At 41.0% G+C, this 14,699-nt stretch overlaps 2 long non-coding RNA genes across 4 annotated transcripts in view; one reads left to right on the forward strand and one right to left on the reverse strand.

The window, feature by feature from the left end:
• LOC134508957 (uncharacterized) overlaps window positions 1-9,537 on the forward strand; it is a 42,806-nt gene extending 33,269 nt beyond the window's left edge. For 2 of the 3 annotated variants that reach the window (XR_010069194.1, XR_010069193.1), the window contains one exon: window positions 2,013-9,537. This is a non-coding gene — a long non-coding RNA (uncharacterized LOC134508957). The remainder of the gene's footprint in view (window positions 1-2,012) is intronic. The other variant, XR_010069192.1, reaches the window with a different exon arrangement.
• Window positions 9,538-10,988: 1,451 nt separating this feature from the next.
• LOC134509009 (uncharacterized) lies at window positions 10,989-13,036 on the reverse strand. Its single transcript, XR_010069213.1, has 3 exons — window positions 12,987-13,036; window positions 12,209-12,335; window positions 10,989-11,343 (listed from the first exon to the last, which is right to left on the reverse strand). It is a non-coding gene; the product is annotated as an uncharacterized LOC134509009 (long non-coding RNA).
• Between the last annotated feature and the right edge of the window lie 1,663 nt (window positions 13,037-14,699).

The raw sequence follows: 14,699 nt of genomic DNA on the forward strand, positions 1-14,699 counted from the left end.
ACTGAAGAAATGCACCTACAAGAGGGCTTGAGTAGAGAGATGGAGACAAAGAACAGAGTCACGTAAGCTCAACGGCAGCTGAACATGGAGCATTAGGAGGGAAACCACAGGAAATCAGGAAATCATTCTTTAACTTTGAGTTCTACTTTCTACTGTTCATAACTTAGAGTCATAAGCGACAAAAGCAGTTTACTAGTGATCAAAACCAATCCTATTTTAAGAATCTAGGACCAGTACAAGTGCCTTGCTCTCAGTGAAATTAACATATTGTCAGGACTGCAATTTTCTAATATTCATGGTATAAAAACCTAGTGCGGCGGGGGAAATGGTATCTGCCACTAGGCTCACAGTTCAGAGAGCACTGATTACATCAAATACATACAGTATGCAGTAGATTTTGGCATCATCTCGATAATCTTGTGTCAGATCTCAAGAACCACAGTGATAATTTCATTGAAGTATGTGATGTGGAATTACAAAGTCTTATTTTGCATCCAAGTTCTGGGCCATTAAGACATTTGGGAAGGAAGGGAGTACTTCATTGTACCTGTCATGTTATCATACCTCTTACTATAAAAAATAATAATTTTCCATTAGCGAAGGGCAGCACTGATTCTTCATCAATCCAAATCCCACTCCCACTGAAGCTGCCAGAAGAAGCAGAAGCACATTATTCTCATGCGCGTGAATTTCCAATGATGTGCCTCTCAGCAAACATTATTTACATTTAACATATGACCACCCTGAAGGTAGCAATTTTTCCATGCATTTTGAGACATAAAAGCAAAATCACAAGTCACAGCAGTTTTGAGTCATGCTTCTTCAGAAAAGAAAGACATTGTCATTGGCTCATAGAAAGTTTTCCAACACAGCTGCTTTTCCTGGATCTTTGACAGCAGAGCTGTGCCTCTGAATTGTAAACATAGCTGCTGCTTTGGCCGTCAGAAAATTGGTTCAAAAATATAAACACTTTTGAATAAAATAGGCTTGGACTGTAATTCCCTGTGAGTTATTGAAAAAGATGCAGATACAATTGGAATCCATTCTTTCCCAAATGCTCAGAAACCACAGCAACAGTAATTATTTTTCCTCAAATGCTTTTAAACTCACTCCAGCCATTGTTCGGTGATTTGTAGGCTCTGCAGAAAAGCAGATGGTGTGCTTTGACGATTGTTTATTTTACCAGCCAATTTTATTCCACTGTTGTTTCATATCCTCTCTCCTGCTTGTTGCATCTGCTCATTTCTTCAGGTTATACTTGGGTAATTGTCCTGGGCGACAATTTCTGTGTTGTGTATGGACGGTGCCTAACGCAGGATGTCTCTGCCCCTGGTGCAGGTCTCTGGAGGCAAAAGTTAGACACTAAACAATCTTTTAGTGCCATGTGCTATCTTGGGTCACTTCAGGTGTAACTTGAAGTTCACTATAATTTTTACCCAATTAAGACACCCAGTAGACAGAAAAGTGCAATTCACTTGGTGGATTTCAGGAAAGAGAAGGTGTCTAAGAAGCTGCAGAAATAGTCTGAACGATGGTCCGCTCAGCATTCCTCTGGGTAAAAAAAGTGAAAGGTCATGGGCCAAGCAAGGAAAACTGTTGACAGTCCTGTCGACACCACTAGCAGTAAGAAGCGATACAGAGGCACCACATACGCACATACGTATTTCAGTCTCTGTAAGCCAATAGATAACAGAGGTCCACCAATCCTCATCTCTCCTGTTCTAGTGAAAACACTATGGCTTGCTCAGAAAGCAGGCTCAAATGAACACAGAAACTCATCCCAGTTATCTAACTGGAGGCAACCCAAACCTTTGGCTACACAGACTACTTTGATTTGAAGCGGCCCACCCACAGAAAACAAGGGGTGAGTACTAGGTAATAACGCCACAGTTCAATTTCCAACCAGTAGAAACAAGCACACCTTTTCTGTTTTGAGCAGTTTTTTCCTAAGCAAATTATTCCTGAAAAAACAAACCATGACTTTTTAAAATGTCTTCTTTATTATTATTCAGCCCTCTTCTACTGTTACTTTTCAATACTGTTTAAGAATCGGTACACAGATGAAGAGCAGATGCTTCCTTTCGATTAGTCTTAATGCAACTCATTTACTTAAAAACAAACAAACAAAAAATCCCAACACATCAACTTGACCAGCATTTGCACTGTATTCTCCCACTGGACACCTGCATCCTTAGGTCTTCATTTTCAGCTGTACAGTCTGCGTATGCAACTACATCACACTACCATGATGAATCGTTGTTGTAGGGATCATCTGTTCCATTTGTACATTCTAAATAAAGAAGAGGAACACTTCTGAGTTGTTATTTAAAATGTAAGCTCTTGGCAAATTGGTGGATCAAATGTGATGAAGTAAGTGGACTTGTCCTGCGTCTACCTACGTATTTTCTGTGGCATCACTACTCCGTGAACGGACTATGAAGTGCTTCAGTTCTCTGGCACTGCAGCCTGGAGATTGTCCCGTCCACACATCCGACGTGGCAGTGAGTTGCTACATTGCTCTTTTACAAGGAACCAAGGAACAAGTTCAAGGAGAAACGCGCACTGCGTTGCGAAGCGGCAGCACAACAGGCTGATGGGTGAGAAATGCCAGAAGCGGCTAAAGCAGCAACAGCTGCCCTGGGAGGAACAAAGAAACGGGTCACTGTTGTAAGCCAGAGCACATGTCTGCGTGGGTCTCCTACCCCGTCAGAGCGAAGATTAGATGGTACCTCCCGACACGAGTGCACAAGAACCCACAGTGCCTCGGGGGAGGGGGAATGGAGGGAGATGCCAGATGGCAAATCCAACCAAGAGAAACCACTGGAAAAGCTACCCAGGCTGTCACCAGCCAACAAATACATTCTCCCTTTAACCATTTCTGGGGCAATTCAGGTGTTCAGATTGTTTATCGTTCAGAGCCAGCATAACAAAGCCTCACTCTCAGCTGCTCACAGACATGTCTAACAGCAACACAAAGAGTAAAAAGGAACTTTATTGCTAAATAACTCAGCTAGGTGAAACCTAGCCAAGACTATATAGAATAAGTCACTAATGCTACTTCAAGCATGAGAGGCTAAAATGACAGTAATCTAAACAGAAGGAATATCAACTAGAGTATGAGCAGGAACACCGACGATTAGGTGCAATTTGAACACACCTTTTAGAAGGAACTCAGGAGACTTGTCCAAGCCCAGTGAGTCTGTCTTTGTGCACTCGCATACACACACAGCACTGCTACCACAACAGCTGCTCCAGAGATACTCTTGAGCAAACAGAGCTCCTACTGCAGGCTGAGCGTTGAAAGGAACAACTTCAACAGGAGCGAACAAGAACAGTTCCATCAGAGGGTATATTGTAACTTAGGAGGTAAAGCAACATGGTAGGAGATGTAGGGTGAAATCACTTGATGGGTAAAAGAAAGACTATCCATGCCGAGATGCTTGATGAGGGGAAAGAAAGCCACCAGCTTATTTTCTGGTTGTTTTTTAAGAGATTGATGCAAGAACCACCCAACGGGGCTTAAGCAAAGGAGCGACCCACACTGCTGAACGCCGCCTGCACACAGTTTTGGAGGCTGAAGAATGCTAAAAGCCTCAGTGCCTGTAGGCTAAGAGGAAACTGACTGGAGAGCTTCTGAATATCTAAATTTTGGGCTTAGATGGTTTTCAAGAAAGCTAAGCACATAAGTCCTTCTCTAAATGGAGCCCTCCTTTTGAAAAAAGGTGTCGCTGTGGAATGCCATGAGGTTCTATGGAGGTTTTAGGGTGTGCTTCTGTTCCGTGGTACAAAACCTAAGCCAGGGAGAAGGCCACAGAGAAAAGCAGAACACACTAGTGTAAAACAGTGTTAAATGAGACCAAAACCTGTACCACAACCAGAGATGTCTGTAAAGACTGGATGTTCTTTGACGCATTACGTAACACATTGCAGCAAAACATTCAGTTGCTTCCAGGACTCTGACCAGTAACAAAAATTAAGTTATTTTTAAAAGAGTTGAACCTATGACTTTAAGCATTATGCTGAATAAATTTTTTTCCACCTCACTTCCTGTATATGAAAATGCATTATTAAAAGTAGCACTGGATCACTTTATATTTTGTTTAAAAATAAACGTCCTTTAACTTCTTTAATTTTTTTCTGTGAAGGATATAAGGGTGAGATAAGAGGAAGCTGAAAAATTACCATCAAAACTCTTTGAAATGGAAATTGCCTAATAAAAGATTATCAGTGATAACAGATGATTTGCAGAATGTGACAGTGCATCATGGAAATGGTTTTTGAAATGCTGGTGAACACAAGCCTCTAAAATAGATTTTTATTGCTTTGGCATGTCCAAAAGATCTTGTCTTCCCTTACTGCACTTTTCAAGTAAGTCTATGCATGCTAAGATTGGCAATTTACCCAGTACATTCATGAAAAATTAATGATTTTCAAAGAATATGTAAGTACTGCAGCAGGCATGACTTCGCAGTAAACAGTAAAAAACGAGTGCTATTGTTCTCTGGACTTTGATTTGTAAAAATTTGAAGTAATAAAACAAGGTTTCTAAAATATCTATAAAATTTTGAAGATTCCAGATTGTGCTTGGACTTCAAGGTTTCAGACATGTACAAGTTAATCACAAACCTCAGCAGAGTGGATTCAGTGAGGGGGGTGAGGGAATGAGGATAGTGCCTGTAAGAAACTGTTTTCCTTTCAGATCACTGTCAGACTTTGCAGTCTTGTCCTTTTTTTGTGTAAAATATTACCAGTGTGACCTGCTTTTGCTATTAAAGTGTCTTCCAATGAGAGCAAGAGAAGACATCCTAGCAACAAAAAGACAATATTGATTTTTAGTTAATTTAACATTTTACATGTTTGGAGTTGTATTTATGTGCATTGCTCAGTCATGTGTGTTAGTTCTGCCTTTGGAATTACGCACTTTTTGGTGTTTGCCTAGACTTGTTTAATTTGTTCTTCCAGTTACACCAGTGCATTTCTCTAATTGCATTGCAGCAAAATCAAATCTGGGTGCGGCTGAGCAGTAACGCCAGGGCTCAGCACAGGCTGGAGGGGTGCTGGGAGCTGTCGGGGGTCTTGGGGGGTGCAGCTGGGCAGTGTGTGGCCACTGAGGGCCATCCCACCACCCCAGCCAGGGTCCTCAAGTGCCCTCCCACGCCACATGCCCTCCGTGCAGGTAGCAGCCACAAACACCCTCTGTGTCTCATGGTGACTTTGATGGAGAGCATCAACTCATTCACAGCAGTGTCAAGACACGCAAGATGTCCCTTTCTGTCATCCACATCATCCCTTGCAGCCTGCTACAGAGCTGTTTTATCTCAGAAATACGTACACATCAGGAAGAGGGGAATTCTTTTAATAACACAAGGAGCGTTAACAGAGTTTTCCTCCTACCACGGCTTCTGGGTTTGCATCCTTTATGTGCTTGGAGAGTGGATACCAAGCTGAAGGTGTGCAATTCTCGGAGTCAACAAACGTGGGCTTCGCAGAGGCGCTGAAGCTGACACTAGTTTTCACACTTACCACCTGCAGAATGTGTGAGAGAAAAGCCTACGTATGGTATAGGGACCCCAGCTAGTTCATTTTTTCAGCTCTCATGTCAGCAATAGCAGAGAGAGATTGATCAGGGCATGCTGTAACAGTGATAAAGTGGGAGAAGAGGATCCAGCAGGGCGAGCTGCATGCCAGGCACCCCCGATCGTGGTCCCTGGCCCTGACACTGCAAGGTGAAGCTCCCTCCGCGCCAGACCCCAGTCTTACAGGGACATCCTCTGGTACGGCGAGGGCGTTAGTTGCGGTGATATGGAGGCTGCAGAGTGAAAGAAAGCGAGGAGAGAAGCAGCCTTTTATAGCAGCTTTATAGCAGAGCGGATTCGGTCCACAAGAGGCACGTGGTTCTTGGTGATGGGGAATTGCACAGAAATAGCCTTTTCACAAATTTCTACTGAGCTGCTAAAACAACCACTCTAAAACCTTGTTATTTCAAAACCCTACAGCTAGGGAATTTGTCAGTGAAATTTGCTGTGGTCCAGATGCGTGACAGATAGAAGGGAGACACTGAATGTTTACACCAATCCCCTCCTACACAACCCTTATCTCCTTACCCAGACTTCTGTATTCTGTACTTCCAGTGCCGAATTCCCCAATTTCAATCTGCAGGGAGCAGCAGGAACAGGTTCAGTTTTGTCCTAAAGTGAGGGAACACTGCTACGTATTGTGTGTTCACCTCAAGGTTGCTTTGATCAAAAGGAATATGTAACCCACTGCTTAGCATGTTAGAGGGTCCCCTTCTGTGTCTTACCCAGAGGAAGGTGCTAGTTGTTAGTCACTGATTACAGAAAGCAGTTGATGGAAGTAGGCCAGAAATTCCTCAATTCCCTGTATGTCACCCATAAAAAGAAAAAAAAAAAAAAACCAGAAAAAACCCCAAACAATAAACAAACCAAAACCTAACAAAAACCTCACCAAAACACAGACTTTTTGAATCAGTACTATGTAGACCTGACACTTCAAATAACTCATATGTCTGTGCAAAGTGCAACAACGGCTTAAATAAACATTTAGTTTTTCTAAACCAAATTGTGACTAAACGTCGGTTCTGTATTTGAAAAACAGAGTGGTGACTGGCTTGCGTCCAGACTGAACTTCTGAGTCTGTGAAAATTTCAACCAGTGATTTCAGTTTGTATTAATTACAGAAATGAAGGATTCAAGCTCCTTCATATCTGGGCAAGTTGGTTGCTTTTGTCTTTAATAAAAATAGCTTTCCCAGTTAGGAAATAGGTGCAGGGAGTACCACAGGAATAATTCTCTAAAGAATCCCTCCAATAGCAATAGTGATGACAAGAATTTTAACTGGTTTCAAGAGGCAGCTACTACCTACATTTTATGAAACTGGGACCATCTACAACAATATAGGTCTGGCCTCTAAAATCTAGAAAGCCATTTTTACCTGGTTAAATATATTTCACCCTCTGAAAGGCTAAAAAAAGCCCTAAAGAAAGTATTCATTTCAACAGGCTTTGAATGAGCCGCCAGAAGATATCTGAACGTCACTGTGTCACTTTTTCAGTCATCTAACACTCGCCCTTCATATTCTTAAGACTGTCTTCCCTGATACTTGAGTCATTTATGCACTATACCATGAATGTTTCCATAATTAGGAAGAAAAGAATTTCTATTATTCCTATTTAACGAGGTACAGAAGCTATTCTTTGACACATACAGTGAATGAATCCTTTTTAGATAAACAAACAGCTTTACCTGAATTTTCTACTTACTTCCTTCTCCTGTCATATGACAGACGATTTCATGGCATTTCTGGTATAGTTTGTTTTTATTTTCTCTAAGTGCACCTTGCTTCCTCTCGCTCAGGTGCAATGATACAGTAATTGAAGGTTTTCATCACCTCTTACCCACAAGGAAAGTCTTGCCTCACCCTTCATCTCTAGAGGACATCACATTAGGAGATTAAGACTGACTATTGATGAGTAACTTCATCTTCCTGTGAAACTGCAATGGGTGCCACCCAAAACATAGAAGTCCATTCTGAAGGAGGAAAGCTAAAGTAAAATCTGAATTTATTCCCTTATTTCTAGCTGAATGCCTAAAAACCAGCACAGACAAAAACAAAGCAAATAAAAACCTGGACCTCCTGATGCAAGTGAAGATTTTGTCAAGTACAACATTGTGGAAAGGATTTCATGCACCATCATTTAGAAATTCATATTTGAACATACAGCCAAACTGCTGCTCCAACGCCCGAAATGTCTTTGCTTTTACCAAAACCAAATCCCACCTTTGCAAAATAATTTCTGGTGTTGAATACTGCCGCCTTTTTTAATGTTGTTTCATTGTTACTTTTTATTTTTCTCAAATCCAATACTTTTCTTTTAATTTATTTCAGAAATGTGTTTTTAGAGAATCTTAAATAAGTACAGAAGCACTTTATCTATCTTAAGCATGTTCTCTTCACCAGGGATGGTCCCTCTCCCCCCTAAACTCTCATGCAATCTATTTATGTTCTGATAAGGAAGCCAATAACAAAAAAGTATACATTAAAACTGAGAAAGATTAATTCAATAGAAACTCTTTCATTATGACAGTATTGCATTTGCATTAGGCCAAGTGCAATGTCCTGGGTCCGGACAATCCCCAATATCAATACAGACTGGGGGATGGATGGACCAGAGAAGGACTTTAGGATTCTGGTAGAAGAAAAATTAGACATCAGCCGACAATGTGTGCCTACAGCCCAGAAAGCTGACTGTATCCTGGGCTGCAGCAAAATAAACATGGCCAGCAGGTCACAGGAGGTGATTCTTCCCCTCTCTCCACTCTTGAGAGACACCACCTGGAGTACTGCGTCCAGCTCTGGGGTCCCCAGTACAAGAAACACATGGACCTGTTGGAGTGGGCCCAGAGGAGGGCCATGAAAATGATCAGAGGGCTGAAACACCTCTGCTAGGCTCAGGATTGTTCAGCCTGGAGAAGAGAAGGCTCTGGGGAGACTTTATTGTGGCCTCTCAATATATAAAGAGGGCTTAAAGGGAAGATGGAGCAAGACTTTTTACCAAGGCCTGTAGAGACAGGACAAGGGGCAACAGTTTTAAACTGAGAGTGTGTAAGTTTAGATTGGATATAGGGATACATTTTTTACAATGAGGGTGGTGAGACACTGGAACAGGTTGCCCAGAGAAGCTGTGAATGTACCATCCCTGGAAGTGCTCAAGTTCAGGCTGGACAGGGCCCTGAACAACCTGGTCTAGTGAAGGATGCCCCTGCCCATGGTGGGAAGGTTGGACTAGATGATCTTCAAAGGTACCTTCCAACCCAAACCATTCTTTGATTCTGTAATTCTATGACTTCTTACCGATAGATTTAACTCATACAACAGAATGTTTTCCTACGTAGACCACTTTGCATGAGGAGTCAAAGAGGTAAGAGCCTGGTTTGTGCATCTCGTTCCACTTTTTTTCACTCTCCAGCCTGGTTCTCCACTCCCCTGGTTCTTCCACTTCTTCTGTGTTATCTCAAAAGACCTTCTGTTCCAAGGCTGTCTCAAATGTCATTTCTTTTCTGCAACCCTGTCCTTTTACGTGTCTTTCATTCCAGTTCAGAGTTCACTGCTTTTTCCTGGTAACCTTGACCACTTGTGATACTTCTCCCCTGCTTCATTAAATCTCTGTCCCACAAAGTTCTCCACTCACATATCTCACATAGGCACGAGAAATCCAGTGTAGTTCAGCCTATATGAATGTATACACTGCTTATACGCTCGAAGTGAAATGCTTTGCTGGGTTTGACAACCATAGTCAGTCCCATGGAGACTTATGACCATCTTTCATGGAAACCACAAACAGCTTAGAGGAGTTTTTTCACTTTTAATTAACCTAATAAGAAAATCTGACTTGGTTTTTAAATGATTTCATTAACCATTTTGGGCACTACAGATTAGCAGCTAAGAACAAACCTTTCAACCGGCTGCTGGAGGAGGCTGATTTTTAGAGCTAATGACCATCATCTAAGGGCTTTCAGGTGCCTTGAAATCTGCAGTCCTACGTGAAGCCAAGAAGAACTTTTTCCTCCTTTTTTTCAAATACTTGAAATACAATGAGTCTTCATTAAACCTTCTTACTTGCCAGATGGTTATTTTTGCCTGTTTTCACTGTTACTATTTTTCATTCACCCAAAACAAGCTGCACAATAAACAACATAAAACAGATATTGGATTGTAAAACTGCAGCAATACTAATTGCGGTATGAAAAAATGTTCAGGACTTATAAGCCCTTCATTTTTCTGTTTCCATAGCAAATAATGGCATCTTGGTCCACTTCTAAATGACGTATCATAAAAGAAATAACATTGTCATGCAGCATTTCTGCATTAAACTGATGAATTCTCAAAAGGAAATGCAGCCTTAATAGGTATGTAAGTGATCATTATAGAGAACCCGATTTGTTAGGAATTTCCACCTAAAGGCATTTTCAACATCAGTTTTTCTCTATTAGCAAATGTTGACTTTTTAATGAGATCATTGCTGCAGTCTCCGGTGGTGCTATTTCAGTTTGTCTCCAATTATAAACTCAGTAGGTCACAGCACAGCCTGAGAAAACAAAGAAAAAGAAAAGAGAAAAAAAAAAAAGAAAAAAACCACAGAGAACTAAACCTATCAATAGTCCCATTAAAAATATCACGTGCCAACTCTGGGCTGAGGGGGCAATCAGTGGACACAGTTTCACAGTTTCATTTTATGCTGAAAGAAATACTAACATGTCCCTGAACAGATTACTTTTAAACCTCACATGGCTAGGGTTTTCACCTGAAGAAATATGAGCAGTCCACCTCAAGTACTCGGGGCATCAGCTCAAGCCTGCAGCAGAGGAGTGCTGTGAGAAAGTAAGGACATAGACACATTATCATTGTAGGCCAGCTGGGGAGTGTGCTTTTGAACACAATTTCCCAATTGCCTCCACGTGTTGGTTCATGCCACAGAGCAGGCTCAGACCATAAAAGCTATATTCTTTCTGGATGACAATGGGGAGGTGAATGCTCCCCAGGGACTTGCTGAATGCACTCCAACCTCTAATGGGTATTCAGAACAGAGGACTTGACTAACATTTCGTTGAAACAACTCCACACCATCTCCAAAAAACAGCACTGTAGCACTAACCTTGTCTGTAGCCTAACAGGTCACAGTACTTATGAGCATAGACACATGACAAGAGACAACTACATCACTGAGAATCTTTTCCTTGACCTTAAGCAAATTTCTGTTCCTCTTGAAAGTGCTCAGAAATTTTAAAAACTGACTCATTAACAGAGCTTCCTTACAAAAAGGAAAGTTGTCTTTGCAGCTACCCAGTTAGCAGTAGCACTGAAGGATGGAAAGGTCACAGGAAATTAACATCACTAGAACAACTCAAAGCATTGTTTTGCCCAAACCCACAAGGGGAGAGGGAGGAAGGGCAGGATAAATTGACTGTGAATACCGTTAGACTGGAGGTCAGAAAAAGACTTGTAACCCACAAAGGAGTCAGAAGTCGAAAGCACCCCAGAGATTGCTGTTATCACTGTTTCTGGCCAGTTCAAAGATGAAGCTTGACCATATTTTTAAAGGGATTACATGAAATACCTGGCTGTGAATACAGTAGATTAGACTCTGTGGCCCAGTAAATCTCTTTCACTCTTATTTTCTCCTAAGCTCCTGAGGCACAGATGTACTATGGGTAAGTGCGAATATCAGAAGGGATGAGGACTTATTCCCACCCAGATCCTGTGTTACCACTGCCTTAGCAAGTGAGAATCGGCACGGTTCCTTCTCATCAAACACTTCTTCAAAGCCTGGAAGAGAAGAAGGACGAGACAGTCTAAGGAAACTGATAGGACACCACTGTTCCTCATGTTGCTCTCTCCCTTCTCCAAGAATTACTAACACAACACGCAACAGTAGATGCTTATGTTAAAAGATTTTCTAGTTTTTATGGAAGATTTGCAACCGAAATCATGGTATTTTGGCAGCACATATATACAGAAGATTGCATGGTTATAAATCTTATTATCCTAAGATTCTAACTTTTAGGTAAAAGCACTTACAGTGAATGTGGCAACAAACAAAGCAATATTGCTGTGCATGCAGGTAGAGGTGTGTGCAACTGTTGATGGGGAAGGATTACAAAGACAAAGCTGTTTGGTAATTCACAGTTTTCCACTTCATTCCAGGAGCTTCACAAAAAGGAAAGCTATTTCCATGTTTTAAATGCAGAGACAAATGAGAGGAGCATACTCCTTCACACTTATTTACAGAGTTAGTAGTGTCCTACTCTGCAGAGAGCAGCACGGTACCCTGGGGCACCGGGGGTGTCTAAAATCACAGACAAAGAAGTCAGGAACCTCTCTGTCATCCTCAAACAGTACAGCTTTCCACACCCTTTTTGCTTCCCTGCAGTTAGTTCCTTTTCAGTACATCTCTTATTAGTTGCCAGCAAGTCTTTATCACAGGTTTTTCTTTAGCAATGTCAGGCCAGCTTGGCCAATGCTCTGTAGGAAATAGCTCTCTGTGCTGTTAAGGAGGACACATGGTGCAGCTGCACCATCGCTAAGCGTAACAAAAATTGAAAGGCTGCAGGCTTATGATCACCAGGAAAAGAAGGTTTGACACTGCAGAATGGAGGCTCCTGAACAAAATACATTTAAGATCATCTCATACCATTCTGACATCTTTGTTCTGCAAAGTCCAGCCATGAAAGTGACTTGGGTTCATCCTGAAGTATCAGTTTCTTTTACTTTAATTGCCTCAAGGACATGTCTCTCTTTTTTTCAAGAAGGAGAGTGTTCTTAAAGTAATAAAAAAAAAAAAAAGAAAAAAAAGAAGTTTAAGTTAACACTACGTAAATGTGACAAGCCAACTTATTTGTATAAATGCCTGTCAAACTTCGTATTTAGACTCCCGGCCTTTTGACAGAGAATCTTTTATTGACAAACATACCTGGCCATTGCAAAAGGAAGGAAAAGGAGAAGGGGGAAAAAAAGAAGACCTATCTTCAGACTTTAACAAATAAGAGAGATTCTAATCAACACTAAGTTCTGCTAATGGCACCATTTATTTAATTGAAGCTGGCTTACAGACAGGATTGTATTCATCACTTACACCTGGAAATAAACAGGGAAGATAAGCTGCAAAACAAAACTCCATGGAAATTTTATCTTATTATCTGCTAGTACAAGTCCAGAAGAATATCAAGTGATTTTGGTTTCAGGATGGCCTCCCTATGCCATGCTCACACTGTTTAGGGATGCCAAGGAGGCAATCCTTTCTGCATCCAGAGAAAGCCCCTGAATTAACAAGAAGTGTACAGACAATCATTTTATTTAATTTTTGACATCAGGTTTTTGAAGAACATAGCTCTAGGGAGTAGGTAAATCTTTACAGTTATATTCAGATTTATCATTATTAAGAAGAATATAAAAAATAATTTCAGACTTACTCTTTACTTAACCATTCAGAAATTACTTCTTAGGGACCTGGCTCTCCAATGGCCTTCCCTGAAAGAAAACTTTGCAAGGTTAAGGACAGAGGCACAGCTGTTGTCCTTCCTCCTTTTCTGCAACCAATACTTTTGTGAAAAAACCTTAGGTTTTGTGAGAACTACTGGACATAAAGCACTGGAGTTGCGGAAGCTGCTGCAGAAGACTTCCTGAAACCAACAGCCGAGTGTTCTGATGGATGTCTGAAAACTGAGATTGAGAACACCCTGTATGTAGAGAGATCAGAAAATTCATGGTGGTGATATTGCTTTCTGAAAAGCACTTGTCAGCCCTGATAATGATTGCTTTATGCAATGCCTATCAGTGTGACAATAAATATTTTTGTTTGGGTTTCTTTCAAAAATGGTAATATAAAATCATTTATATATTATATCAGAGCTGAGGTTTTTTATCTGCAACAGTGGTGCCCCTTACATGCCAAGACCTAAAGTCAAAAGATCTGCTAGGCATCTCAGTGAACTTTGTTACTCTTTCCCCTACATTGAGTGCCTTTTGCACTCCTCCAGAGAGCTTCCCTTCTAACTGCACCTCACTTACACCTCACCATTAGGTATCACAGGTATCTTGTAACTTTTCTGCCAAGTCTGACACTCCATTCAGCCATCATGTTAGATAAAATAGCATCCCGCGCCTATGGGAAAGCTTTTGGCATACCCAGGCCATTGCTGAGCGTAACAAAAAGTTAGAAGATATCATGCTTACAATGGAACCAGAATGTTTTGGCAAAAGGAGACCTGAAAAATGAATAAACTGAGTGAGACAGAAAAAAAGACACGGAAATGGGTTCAAAATTCAGCAGTCAAATGTGAAAGCTAGGAAACTGGAATTAAACAGAATACAAGAATCACTCACTGGACAAGTAGCACAGGGAATAATTCCTCTAAAAAGAGATTTGTAATAAAGTCAGTAGCTCCCAACGAGGGCATTTGGGATTCCTTGAGGTCAGTGAAAGTTTTGTCACTGAGATCAGAAGGATCTGAAGTTTCATGACCGGAGGCTTGGTGTTCCTCTCAAGACTGCCTGGTTTTACACTAATGAAATTTCCTTGTTAGAGCAAAGATCTGAATATTGCATTTGCCTAAGCCAGTAGCAGCAAGAATATCTCTGGAGAAAGTGAAATACTACATTAGTGTATCAGGAAAAAAAAAAATTGAAAGCACTTTAAGTGGCAGATGTTTACTCTTAAAAGTCCACCATCATTTTAATTTACATCAGCTCTAGCACTTAATGGTTATTTACATCCAACAGTGAGCCAACACTTCATTTTTGGTACCAGTTAGCACTTTTTCAAGGCTTTAAAGGACTGCCAAGATTTGCAATAGAAGGAAGTCCATTAGTTTCCAGCTCACCTCTACTCTACTGGGAAAAGTCCTTACCTTCCCACTGGGAGAAGCACCCAAGTTCTTGATGTACTAAACATTAGTCTACAAATTCTGCATGAAATTTAGTAATGCAGAGTAAATTCATAGTATTTAAAGACTCCTATTGTATCAGCTCTTTTTAGTTTTAAAGATCTCTATCATGATAAAAAGCTGTCCTACCACTGAAACAAATTCAAGCAGCAACACGATTTCAATGTCCTCAGCACTTCCTAGAAACTGCAGCATTTAAAAACAAGTTACGTTTTGATGAGGGGTCTGGTACACAGGACG

This window comes from Chroicocephalus ridibundus, chromosome Z (assembly GCF_963924245.1).
Source record: "Chroicocephalus ridibundus chromosome Z, bChrRid1.1, whole genome shotgun sequence".
Classification (NCBI taxonomy): Eukaryota; Metazoa; Chordata; class Aves; order Charadriiformes; family Laridae; genus Chroicocephalus; species Chroicocephalus ridibundus.